Below are 10,923 nucleotides of genomic sequence, written 5' to 3' on the forward strand. Positions count from 1 at the left end.
ATATGTAGGAAGCTGTATAATGGAATTAGCCACATTCAAACACCATTATAAGAAGGATAAATGACAAAAGATCAGATTAGAAATCTGTGTAAAATTCTCCACCAATAAAAATATAATACAACAGGCTCGTTGTATCCGCTCACAATATTTATGTAAGGAACTACCTTAATAAGGGAATTATGATTAATTCACTTATTGAAAGAATTAAGGTGTACATCTAATCACTCGGCCATGCTGATTTGATATGACACATCTGTTAACTCTTTAGAGTAATACTGTTCTCATGGCTTATTAAAAATAATATCACAAATATGTTGAAATATTGTTTGAGCTTCGGAGCACAGATCATTTAAAAATCAAATGACAAGATTATCAAAATATACCACAGTCAAATTAGCTTTGAACACAAACAAGACTTTATTGCTAGCCTAAAACCTTTAACTAACATTTAGACAAACATAAACAACAGGTTGGTAAGTGAGCTGTAACAGAAGGTGAATTGAAATTATTTGTACAAAGAAAATTTAATTTCATGGAGTCTGTAGACAATGCTTTGAGAACCATCGATACTTCATTTAGTCTAACTCGATTTGCAGTCTGTTTACTCAAATTATATTAAAGAGACACCAGCACTTTCAGTGAAAGTTTGGAGATGTACTTGTGTTTTCTTCCGTTGCGTTGGTTCTTTGGCTCTTAGTAGAAAGTTCTGGTTGTTCCGTCAATGTTTTGGTCCTCTGTTAAGATCAGGGATAGTTCGTTGCTGGAATAATGAGGCAGGGCTTTGAAGCGAGGCCTTCCGCAAGGAAGACTCGCGACTACCCGTCACGTGTGTGAGTCGTAGGGCAGAGAAAGAAGAGCTTTCTTGGAACTTTATGTTCCAAACTTTCCTGGACACTACATTGTGCGAAGCCAGCCGATGAAGGGCTAAGAGCCCAGAGCCAAGAGGGCAGAGGCGGAAGAGACGAAAAAGAGCAGAAGAGAGCCGAAGAAGAGGAGGGAGATAATCCTAGGCAGGGAGGCTTTGTATTGTTGAGGTTGGCCGCCTCCCAAAAGTGTCTTGAGCCAATCAGAAGTGCCTTTTCAGATCCCATGTGATCATCTCCTCATCCCTCCTTCTGAAGGTGATTAATGAGTCTTTGTCTGTGAAGATTCCCGTTTCCCACTCAAAATAGGGCAAGGTTTAATCATGACCTTTTATATCTCGGATACAACTGAATATATAAAAAATAATTAACATAAACATTCCTGAAATGCAGAAAGAATCTCAACGATAGTAAACATGATGTGCTTTATTATGAATGGTTACCATTCTAGTAATATGATATGAATAAAACCAGATTAAAGATTATAATCATCAATTTGTCAGTTATAAGTGATTACAAATCACTACACATATTTTAAAGTTTACATCAGGCTACAATCATTTGTGTAAAATATAATTTTACTATCAAAAATAGACTGCGTTGTGCAGTGTAGAACAATACAATGAAGTCTTTTGATAGTGTTATAGCTCATAATACATGTATATGCATTGTTAAAACCCAAGAAAAGTTAGTTTTGCGATTGTGTAGTTCCTGGATTAAGATGAGATGTCCTGCTAACAAGAGTTCAAAGGGATCCTTCCAAAGACAGTAAGACAGTTTTCAAACTCTCTCTTGTCTTGTACAGAGTTTTAGCATGTGACACAGAAAATGTCTCATGCTCCCTTATTGGCCTAATTTAAGTGTAGCAAGTTGTTTATATTGAAGTATAAAAGGAGAGTGTCTTAGATTTCATGGCATGGGGGTTTCTTCAGAAGAGTAGTCTTCAAGTCATGTGAATAATTATTAACATGAGTGTTTTCGGGTATGTGCTATCTGGACAAGTCTCCTTTGTTTGTTTTATTGGCCAGATATGGGTCATCGTAGACTCCTTGGCACCAGCAGAGGAGAGTCTTTAATTTATGACTTTGAGGAATTTTCGATGCGGATTGCAGGGCCTCTGTATTAGTTTCTTAACCACTTTTCTGCCTTCAATCACTACAGTTCCAACACTAAATTCTGATTGGCTGAGCCTTGGTCAAAACTATTTTAAAATGACTGTAAATAAACACTGTGAACACATATTATATATTAATTCAGCATGTTGCTACATTGCTTGGCAACCAAAAAGTCCTACAATGTCCTACAAACTCCTACGATTAGGATAATGAACTAGATTCCTAGAATTATTAATTATTTGTTATATGTTTTCAGCTGTTCAATGAACACTGGTGTCTTTTCCCCTACAAAAATCGAGAGTTCTAGCAAACTTGCCACAAATTTTCTGAAAATTCACCACTCATTATTTTCTCATGCAAATGAGATTTGCGGCAAACTATTCATTGTCGCCAAAGGTTTGCTGCAAGTTCACCACTACCAGTGAAGAGCTGCAAACATCTGGCAAATATTTATGGCGAATCACAAACTCTTTTGCATGTGAAAATAATGAGTGATGCAAGTTTGCAGCAAGTTAAGGGCAAACTTGTTAGAACTCTAGATTTTTTGTAAGGTTTATCATATTGCTGTTGTCGCCATTTTATAAAAGCAATAAGCCACATTATTGTGATATATTATTACTCATACAGTTTGATGTTCGATAAGATTTTGGTCATACCTACAGTACCACTCCTAATTGAAATTATGGTGCTTTATCTTAAATACACATTTTCCTGTTATACTACAGTGCAGAAAATGCAATATTGATGTGTGAGTGTTATCTTATGCCAAGAAAATAATGCATACATGTTTAATAATGCAGCTCAAATGGTCTTTATGACCAAATATGGTTGAGTGGGTGAGAAGAATGCAGCAATACTTATACAAACACAGCAGTAATGCAAAGACACAGGCAACAGGTTCTCCATTCACCAGTTCAGCAATTCTTTGGAGCAATCAAACAGGCTGTTCTATTATTGCTCTGTTATTCAAGAGCTATATAAAGTGCAGACTTATATCTCAGTTTCAGATTGTGGCAAAGGTTGTGGCAGATTTTAACTCATGTCATGACAAGACAGAGCACACACCAGTTGCTGTTTGTCAGCACATTCCAGGGCAATGGTACAAGCCAGCTGACCAGTGACACATATGAGTTTGATTCATGATTATTCTCAGGTTTATATGCAAACAAAGCTGTGGAAAAGGAATGTGCATGGTTGGTTGTGAGGCGGCAATATGGACAACAAAGAACTGGAGTGGTCTTTGCTTGTTGTGACCAATTTGTTATTACATTTTTGTGTCCACTGGGAAAAGTAAATCATAATCAAAACATCATCATCATAATCATTATTTATAATCATCATATCATTCACAATCACTGAAATATTACAAACACTAACAGGGAGGGGAAAATATTATTATTATTATTAATAATAATAATAATAATATCATCATCATAAAAATAATAATACCTAAAGCAACATATTCATAGAAAATTCCCAGGTCAATCCCACGTGTGGAATCACAAACTGTATGTAAAAATTTCTCAGATTTCAGCTGAACAAAAAGAACAGTCTTCTTTTTTTTTTTTATCCCCTTTTCTCCCAATTTGGTATGCCCAATTCCCACTACTTAGTAGGTCCTTGTGGTGGCGCGGTTATTCACCTCAATCAGGGTGGCGGAGAACAAGTCTCAGTTGCCCCCGCTTTTTAGACTGTCAATCCGCACATCTTATCACGTGGATCATTGTTCATGACACCGTGGAGACTCCCAGCATGTGGAGGCTCATGCTACACTCCGCGATCCATGCACAAATTACCACGTGCCCCGTTGAGAGCGAGAACCACTAATCACAACCACGAGGAGGTTACCCCATGTGACTGTACCCTCCCTAGCAACCAGGCCAATTTGGTTGCTTAGGAGACCTGGCTGGAGTCACTCAGCGCACCCTGGATTTGAACTCACGACTCCAGGGGTGGTCAGCGTCAGTACTCACTGAGCTACCCAGGCCCCTAAAAAGAACAGTCTTTAGAAGAAACTACATTCATTTTAAGTAATTTTTATGCTATATTTATAAATGTGTAGTAAATAAACTGTAGATTTGAATTGTGCAATGTTAATACTATATTATAATAGTATAATACTATACTATAAATAAATATACACTATATTGCCAAAAGTATTCGCTCATCTGCCTTTAGACGCATATGAACTTAAGTGACATCCCATTCTTAATCCATAGGGTTTAATATGACTTCGGCCCACCCTTTGCAGCTATAACAGCTTCAACTCTTCTGGGAAGGCTTTCCACAAGGTTTAGGAGTGTGTTTATGGGAATTTCTGACCATTCTTCCAGAAGCACATTTGTGAGGTCAGACACTGATGTTGGACGAGAAGGCCTGGCTCGCAGTCTTCGCTCTAATTCATCCCAAAGGTGCTCTATCGGGTTGAGGTCAGGACTCTGTGCAGGCCAGTCAAGTTCTTCCACACCAAACTCGCTCATCCATGTCTTTATGGACCTTGCTTTGTGCACTGGTGCGCAGTCATGTTGGAACAGGAAAGGGCCATCCCCAAACTGTTCCCACAAAGTTGGGAGCATGGAATTGTCCAAAATCTCTTGGTATGCTGAAGCATTCAGAGTTCCTTTCACTGGAACTAAGGGGCCAAGCCCAGCTCCTGAAAAACAACCCCACACCATAATCCCCCCTCCACCAAACTTCACAGTTGGCACAATGCAGTCAGACAAGTACCGTTCTCCTGGCAACCGCCAAACCCAGACTCGTCCATCAGATTGCCAGATGGAGAAGCGTGATTCGTCACTCCAGAGAACGCGTCTCCACTGCTCTAGAGTCCAGTGGCGGCGTGCTTTACACCACTGCATCCGACGCTTTGCATTGCACTTGGTGATGTATGGCTTGGATGCAGCTGCTCGGCCATGGAAACCCATTCCATGAAGCTCTCTACGCACTGTTCTTGAGCTAATCTGAAGGCCACATGAACTTTGGAGGTCTGTAGCGATTGACTCTGCAGAAAGTTGGCGACCTCTGCGCATTATGCGCCTCAGCATCCGCTGACCCCGCTCTGTCATTTTAGGTGGCCTACCACTTCGTGGCTGAGTTGCTGTCATTCCCAATCGCTTCCACTTTGTTATAATACCACTGACAGTTGACTGTGGAATATTTAGTAGCGAGGAAATTTCAAAGACTGGACTTGTTGCACAGGTGGCATCCTATCACAGTACCACGCTGGAATTCACTGAGCTCCTGAGAGCGGCCCATTCTTTCACAAATGTTTGTAGAAGCAGTCTGCATGCCTAGGTGCTTCATTTTATACACCTGTGGCCATGGAAGTGATTGGAACACCCGAATTAAATTATTTGGATGGGTGAGCGAATACTTTTGGCAATATAGTGTATTAGTGTGTAATATATACCAGTTTAAAGTAGCACTAATGTTTTGAAGATCTGCTCGCCAAAGTCGATAACATAAAAGACCTCTATACATGGTTTTAACCAGCAAATGCATATATTTGCATATATAACTGGAGTACTCTTTCCTGAACTACCAATTGTCACAATTTGCATCTTAAATAATTATTTTGTACTCCCACTTAAGTAGTTTTCCTTCATTAGTGTCAGTTAATTTTGAGAGAAAACTGCCACAAGCAACTATTAGCATCATATAAATGTCCACAGGGAGCAAAAATGAATCAAAATAGACTTTTTTTTAATAAATTCAGATGTGGGAAGTATTTTACCAGGTTGCAAACTGGGATGCACCATTGTTATGGTCCCAGGGCCTGTATTCACAAAATGTGGGTGTGTCACTCCTAATTTTAGAACTCGAAAATGTTCATCTAAAAGTAATTCATGAAGCATTTTAAAGCTAATAGTAGCTCCTAAACCCACGACAGCTTAGAAGTTGCCTTGAGGACTTCTACATACTTAAGAGTGACTCACAAATGATCCGAAGCATGGCTGCTGTCATAAATCCACATTAAAAATTATGTATTAGAATATTATTATGAGACCGATTACTGCCTGAATCACAATTGAGTCTATGTATTTTAATAATATAATATTAAAATATTAATAAATATTATAATATTGACAATGACCATTAAAAAAGTTATCGACTGAATCATGAGGGTGTTTTCATTATTGTAAACTTAGTAAGAGACACCCCACAAATTGTAACAACCCAATTACACCAGAGATACAGTTTTTGACAACTCTGTGCTTCCTGGCCATATCAAAATGAAACTGTGTAGTGTGGATAAATTGGGAATTTCTGTTATCCATCAGCAGAATCATCTATCAAATTATATGCCCTTTTCAGACCGGACATCTCCCGGCAATTCGTAGTGTATTTTTTTCCTGCAGAGGGAAAAAAAGGCAGCATTCACAGCCATCGGGGGTGCTACCAGGTGTTTTGATGCTGTATTTAATGCTGTACTGTAGGCTACTTCATTGTACCAACACAGGATAAAGAAATGTTCATCAAGCGAAAAAAAAAAAAGTTATATAGATATTAGAGGTGCATTGATATACATTTTTGAAGGCCAATACAAGTACCAAGTTCCTAGCTTTGAGTATCGGCTGAAACCGAGTACCGATACGAGTAGTTTTGTGTTTTATCCATATTATTCTGTACATTCACAGAGGGGAGAGTGCAGCTTTAGTATTGATTGATTGTTCTCGGTTTGTTCTGTTGAGCCTGACGTCTGTTCGATTGCTTTATACTGTGTTGTTATTGGGCTGAAGTAGAGTGACAGACAGTAACTCCCATCACTTTTTCCAGCTTCGTCTTCACACATAAAATATGATTTTTGGATTTGCTGTTTTTATGGCAACAATGACCATCTGGCGCGAGCAGCGCCCTTTTGAAAGGTGAGCCTTCAAGGTTAGCATAGAATAGCGTAATTCAGCAGTCCCATATACATACTATGGGCGTACACTGGCGATGAGACAAAAGGCTGTTCTTTTTGAATGGATGTCTATGGAGAAGATGCTTCACAACATTGAATGAACTGCTTTTTGTGAGGAAACAGTTCATCCCTTAATGAATTGACCGACTGTCTGCTAATCTTAAACATGATTTACACTAAAAAAATCTGTTTGGTGTAAACTATGAGTGTCATATGTTAAAATTGTCACATAAGATTTTACGACATGTAGGTTTCAGATTACGGCTCTCCCCATTCATTTGTAGGGTATCTGTAAACGGTGACTTACTGTCGTAACACGATAGTTGACAGTAGTGTCTAGAAGGGATTCCTCTCTCGTCAAGTTCTCGTGCGTGCGCATTCTGTTATGCTTTCGCCTGTGCTTTTTATCCTTGCAAATCATTGTATTAATGACGGAGAGCATTAAAAACTTCAATAATATCAATAATATAACATTATTATTAGTATTAATATTATCATGGAATGACTATTTGCACTAGGTGTAAATACCTGCCACACATTGTGGCTATTTGCACTGAAATAGTCTGGTGGAAACAAACAAATTCAAGACAATCTGCTCCTTTGGTGTCACTATAAGGGCTTAGTATGTTAAGGTGCTCTGGGTGTGTTTTTTCCATGCAGACGACCTGGGTTCTAATCCTCCTTTTGACACAGTTTTCCCTCTCCTGTTTCCTTCTGCACTCTTAATATTTTTCCTTAATACAACTTATAATAATAAATAAAATGAATATAAATGTTGATTTCTTCACAGTGATTTGGTCACGATGAAGGTCAGAGAGTTGAGAGAATGGTTTGATCAGGGTAAAATTAACCATGGGTTTACTAAAGTAATATTGTAGTAGACAGGTTTTTTGGTGGAAGCCACAGTTTTAATGCAATTAGGCAAGGCAAGGCAAATTTATTTATATAGCATATTTTATACACAATGGCAATTCAAAGTGCTTTACATATACAATTTGAAAGAAAATACAAGATTACAAGACCAATTAAGGACATGAAAATAAGAATAAAAAGTAATAAAATAAATCTGGAAAAAAAAAATGATAAATTGATTAAAATGCATAAGAAGAAAAATTATATTAAATTGTTAACACCATCCATAACTGTTGTTAACCTTCACTGATTAAACAGAGGATAACCAAAAATTGTTAACACACTTCAATGGTTGTTAATCTTCCCTGATCAAACAGAGGATAACCAAAAATTGTTTACACACACATTGAGAAAAAAATATAGAAAATTAAAATAAAAAGAATAAAATAGAATAATTAAAATGAAAGAAAGACAAAAGCAAAATGATTCAGTGAGGTCAATAAGTGCAGCACAATGCTCAGTCAGAAAATGCACAGCTAAACAGATGTGTTTTCAGTCTGAATTTAAATGTGGCTACTGTTGGGGCACATCTAACCTCTTCTGGAAGCTGGTTCCAGCATGCGGGTGGCATAATAGCTAAACGCTGTCTCGCCTTGTTTTGTGTGAACCCTCTGTATGTCTAACTGACTTGATTCTAATTATCTATTATATCTATTATTATGACTTAATTAACTGAAATTAATAGTAATTTATTAACTAAAAAGTGTTTGTGTTGAAAAAACTAGCTGCTGTTTAAAGACGTTTATCTCTTTTAGAAGTGGAAAATTGAAAACAAATCTTGTTGAGATTTTGTTTGTGTTCTGCATCTCGCGCAACTTTCAGGTTGAATCGCAAAGAAAAATGCAAAAAAATGTGTCCCCACTCAAGATATACGTCCACTGAGATGCGGATGCAATCTTTGTTTATTAAAATATGACGTCACATTGAACAGATTAGAATCCAGGCTTCGTTATGCAAGGAACAAATTAGGTACCACTAGACCACTCAGCCAAACACTTAACAACTGAAATTTGATTGATGTATTTCTCCAGTGACCAATAATATCTCAATGATAATATCTCATGACTAAAAGTAGTAGACAGATCTAAAGCTATCAAATGTATTATGTGAAATATTTATTTTAGAGCTTGAATTGATCATCAAAATTTTTAAATAAACTTTTAGGAGCGCTCCTTATTGCTGTACGACTTCAAATTAATGCCGTGTAAAGCCTGGTTTATACTTTGGAAGAAGCCAAACTTTTTTCTCCTGGACAAACTAAAGCACCCTAGGCGAACGAAGCCGCTGTTTTTATACTACGCGTGACCTCATTTTAAAATTAGTTAGTTTAGGGTGATGTCACAGTGCCACGGTGTCAAGGTACTGTTCCAGCCACAAGTAAAGCCAATAATGCAGGTTTTTCTCTCCGTGGACCGCCGCTTTTAGCACTGTACCACTTCTTTGCTTTTTTTAAACTTGTCACAGCCCCTTTCACTTTTAAAAACTCAAATCTCTCTCCACTCATTTGTCGTGGCCAAAGTTTTTTTTTTTTTTTTTTTTTTGCAAATCATGTAAAAAAGTATACTTCCACACAATCTCTGAGAGACGGGCTTAAAAGTTATCCATTTTGACGACAATAACCAAGGTAACAACTCCTCAGCTGGCACGAGCAATTGTAAATTAAAAAGCTTAACTGGCAAGCACTTGGGAATGCGAGCTCTCGCACCACACACACAGGAGAGAGAGAGAGAGAGAGAGAGAGAGAGAGAGAGAGAGAGAGAGAGAGAGAGAGAGAGAGAGAGAGAGAAGGCGTGTGCACGTGAGAGAATCCACATTTACCCGGTAAAGATGGATAAAATAAAAAAAAAATAAAAAAACTGATGCTCTAGATTTATACGGTTTTAACACATTAAAATGTTTCTCATGTTTTCAAACTGGTCTAAGAAGCACTGTGCACACATGTGCAACCACTCCTAATACTCGTAAATATGAAATGATGACACCGATACCGAGTACGAGTATTTATACTGTGCTATGCGCTAATTTTTCATTACACATCATCACCTTTACAAAATTCTTTCACGATTTTACATGAGTGAAAGTAACTGTTATATTTTTACAAAATGTTATAGTTTCATATTAAATCATCTAAAGGTAGAATCTATTAGACCTCATTTTATATCAACAGTGGCAGTTGTAGTTAAAGTTTCAAGATATGTTTCAGCTAGTATTTATTTTTTCATAAATACTATAATTTGTTATTATTATTACTATTATTTAAGACTAGCTACACTGACCTAACCATGGCAATATGTGTAATATGTATGTTCTGTTTGAATCATGTTTGAAATTAGAAACATACGCTCTTCAATTTTTAAAAGGGGGGAGAGAAAAATTCCTGTCACTTTTGTTGTTGACGTCAACAACAAAAATAATGTCACTTGATGCATGTCCTTGTACTTGAAAACCATGAACAAAACTATGCAAGGTAAAAGGAAATGTGACCCAGGATACATTAAATACAGGTTACGTTTTTACTATGGTGGGCCGCCACTTAATTTCCAATGTAAAATCTGGGCCCTGAAGCAAAACCAGTTGAGAACCACTGAGTTAAAAGTACAAACAGGAGCAGTCTGGCTGCACTGTCGCGCACCTACAGTATATGTTAATTATTAATAATCATAGGACATTACTTTAAAAACTCACACAGCTGATGTTATTTTTAATTTAGTGGTTAATTTAACATGCTATGCTAACATGTAAACTAACATGCTTTAGTTATATAACATGTTATATTTACATGCTGTTTTTTTATCATGTTTATAATTCGGTATATTATTATAATTCTGTTAGCTTTCTTATTTATTCTATTTATTTTATTTATTTTCAAAAGGGAGACTTTTTTTACACATACTTCCATTAAAAAAATGGTTTCAAGTTTCTTAATAAATAATAAAGCATTTGTTCAACCAAAAAAAGAATAATAATTGTGTAATACCGTATACCGTGAAACCGTGATATTTTCTGAGACGGTTATCGTGCTGTGAAAATCTCATACCGTAGCAACCCTACTACCGAGTAGTTAGTTTAATCTAACGCTAATCTCTAATAGATATATATGTAGACGATATGTATCGTTTTCTGTCTATGC

General features: G+C 37.0%; 1 protein-coding gene across 2 annotated transcripts in view; it reads left to right on the top strand.

Annotated features, from left to right (window-relative positions):
• The window catches only part of LOC127423075 (urotensin-2 receptor-like), a 103,180-nt gene that overhangs the window by 76,617 nt on the left and 15,640 nt on the right, over positions 1–10,923 (top strand). The window lies entirely within an intron of this gene.

The sequence above is a fragment of the Myxocyprinus asiaticus genome, chromosome 32 (genome assembly GCF_019703515.2).
Source record: "Myxocyprinus asiaticus isolate MX2 ecotype Aquarium Trade chromosome 32, UBuf_Myxa_2, whole genome shotgun sequence".
NCBI lineage: Eukaryota > Metazoa > Chordata > Actinopteri > Cypriniformes > Catostomidae > Myxocyprinus > Myxocyprinus asiaticus.